Source organism: Salvia hispanica, chromosome 3 (assembly GCF_023119035.1).
Source record: "Salvia hispanica cultivar TCC Black 2014 chromosome 3, UniMelb_Shisp_WGS_1.0, whole genome shotgun sequence".
NCBI lineage: Eukaryota > Viridiplantae > Streptophyta > Magnoliopsida > Lamiales > Lamiaceae > Salvia > Salvia hispanica.
The window spans coordinates 20,728,697-20,731,563 of NC_062967.1; the positions used below are offsets into that span (position 1 = coordinate 20,728,697).

Here is a 2,867-nt window from a genome sequence, read left to right on the forward strand (position 1 = left end):
GAGGTGGCGAGGAAGAAGGGTGTAAGCGCCGCTGCTTTACTATTCGGCAATGTTTTAAAAACCGGACCGGACCGGCCGGTCACCGGTCAGACCGCGAACCGGTAGGTAGTCCGGTTCGGTTCACTCCTTTAAACCACCAATGCATTGAATCGCTGTGAACCGGCAGAACCGGCCGGCCGGACCGGTTGGACCGTGAACCGGAAACCGGTTTAATATTGTTTTGTTTAAAAAATTTTAAAATTTGTTGTTGGTAGGAGTTAAACTCATGACCTCTCTTCTACATAAGAAGACCTCTACCACTCCACCACATGAGCTCATTGAACAATTTGAACATCAAATATTTTTATACACTAACCATTAAATTTTTATCTACAAAAACTAATAATTCATTTTAATTTTATATTCTTTAATATAATTGTTAATTATAATATAAATAATTATCATCCTCTATATTTTAATGATGCTCTACTTACCATCTATATTATTATTAGTACCATATAAGATTCATTATTTACTATAAATAAATTTTTTATATTACATACTTAATTTATATACCCTAGCTATTGACATCAATGAATATTTTTATCTAAACTTAATACCTAATTCGTATTTAATTATAATATTATTTTATGAAATAAATTTTCTTAAATTAATAAACATCATCTATTTTAATACATAAAAATATTAACTTTCTTAATAATATATAATATATGTGTTTATTATATATTCCGGTTCAACCAATGGTTCGACCAGTGAACCGGTTGAACCAGTGAACCAGTAACGACGTCGGTTCGCCGGCCGGTCCGATTTTTAAAACATTGCTATTCGGTTAATTGGGAATTTGTGAGAATGAAAGTGAATTAGGAGTGAGAAGTGCCGATGGATTGAGGTGAAGGATAAAGAATTTGGGCTGCCTCCTTTTTATTTTAGTATGGGCCATTTAATTGGCTAAGTGGGCTGCTGGAGTTGACTTAATAAAATAGAAGGTGGGCCAATTTTTTTATGAATGAGAGAAATAAGTGGAGCTTATTATTATTGTTGGGCCAAGATTTAATTATGAGAAGCTGAAATTATTTAAGGACTTGAGTTGGAGCTCAATTAATTAATTCCCGAATAATTTACTAAGTTCCCGAAGATGGAAGATATTTAACTGCGAGATGCGAAGGGCCGACCGGCGTCGCCCCGCGACGCCTCGGACGGCCGCTAAGGAAATAGGAGGAAAGAGAGACGACGTTCTCGAGCCACGAAAATAATTAAGTTTAATAAAGAAGTGCTATTAATTAAATTTCCCGATTTAATTAATATGTGAGTTTCTAAAAATTTCCTAGAAGTGAACGAAGGATAAGAGAATTAATTAGGGGCATGCATTCCTATAAGTATGAGAACTTCTTGAGTCTTATTAGTACGTTGTTTGCTTTCAAAAGGCTATCTCTGTGAGTAAAGGCGGAGTGAGGAAAAATCAATTTAAGGAGTTTTAAGCGAACGAGGTGGGCTTTCTGTTAAAGTTACAGTTTTTACGAGAAGTATTTTACGTGGGCTTTCTATTTAAGATACGATTGTTGCCTTTATGTTTAAAGTATGGTTTCTATGAAGAGTGCCAAGGTGATATGAAAAGTACAGTTTACGTTTACAGTTTCATGAACAATATTTTATGATGAGTGCTATTTACATCAAGTGAAAGTGATGTTATTTAGTTATGTGACATTATGTGTTGCTTTACGGGTGCTTGTGAATTGTCAGCCTTCGTTGATATTTTGTTCGGCTTTGACCGATAGAAATGAGTTTTTGTCAAAGATGTTTATGAGGAAAGGAAGTTTTTGAAAGTTATGTCAAGCCATGTTTTGTTTTGAACTTTGCCTATCTGATTGACTAGCAAGGGCGATGTCCCTACTAGACCAGAAGTTTGTGAATTAGTTTTACCAGGAGTTGTGAATTTGTTTCACCAGGAGTTTGTGAATTCATTTCACCAGGAGTTGTGAATTAGTCCAGGAGTTTGTGAATTAGTTTCACCAGGAGTTGTGAATTGGTTTCACCAGGAGTTTGTGAATTTATTTCACCAGGAGTTGTGACTTCGTTTCACCAGGAGTTAGTTCAGATATGGCAAAAGTTCTAGGAAAATAGATTGGCAGTTTGCTTTTGAAAAAAGGAAAAGGGCAAATGTTTTAGTGCTCTCGGAATATTTCCTAAAACCCCGAGTTCACTCAAGAGTGGCTTGACAAAACCAGTTTTTAGTAAAATATATTTTGGCACGTGTCCACTGGATACACCAAGTACTCAGCCCTGCATATGTTTTAAAAATGTGCAGGTTGAGCAGTGATGACGGCGGGCGGTGTTGAGCATAGACGATGAAGATCCTTCGATAGAATAGTACTTGGATGCGTCGTGTCTCCATACACGATGTCATCTGCTCTTGACTCTTCCGCTGCAATGTAAAAGTCGAGATTTCATTCTCTTGTACCATGCGCTCTGATTTTTATATATTCCAAGTTATTTCAGTTCAAGTTCAGTTGTATAACATTTTTCCCCTTTCTTCCCCGTTTCTTTCATCATCCCCTAGTCGCGATCAACCGGGCTTTCTATCCTTAGAAAGTGCGATCGTGACACGCACCATACTATCATTTCGATAGATGGTTCCCCCCGACCTGGTTTCATTGTAAAGACAAGTGATGCGCCACCAATACGTTTTTCCGATTTGGTTCGTGCCAACATCCGGGTCTTCGGAGACTGCCAAGTAGGCTTTGAACATCTGCATCATCTCATCCGGAGTGTACGGGGTGCGGGTACCACGAGTAGAAGGAGTAAGAGTAGGAGTAGAAGTAGGAGTACGAGCAGAGCTGCCGCTCCCTCCCGATCCGGGTTCGGGTGCC

General features: G+C 38.1%; 1 long non-coding RNA gene across 1 annotated transcript; it reads left to right on the top strand.

Annotated features, from left to right (window-relative positions):
* The first annotated feature begins 1,437 nt into the window (after window positions 1–1,437).
* LOC125214735 lies at window positions 1,438–2,450 on the top strand. Its single transcript, XR_007175165.1, has 2 exons — window positions 1,438–1,487; window positions 2,306–2,450. It is a non-coding gene; the product is annotated as an uncharacterized LOC125214735 (long non-coding RNA).
* Window positions 2,451–2,867: the final 417 nt, after the last annotated feature.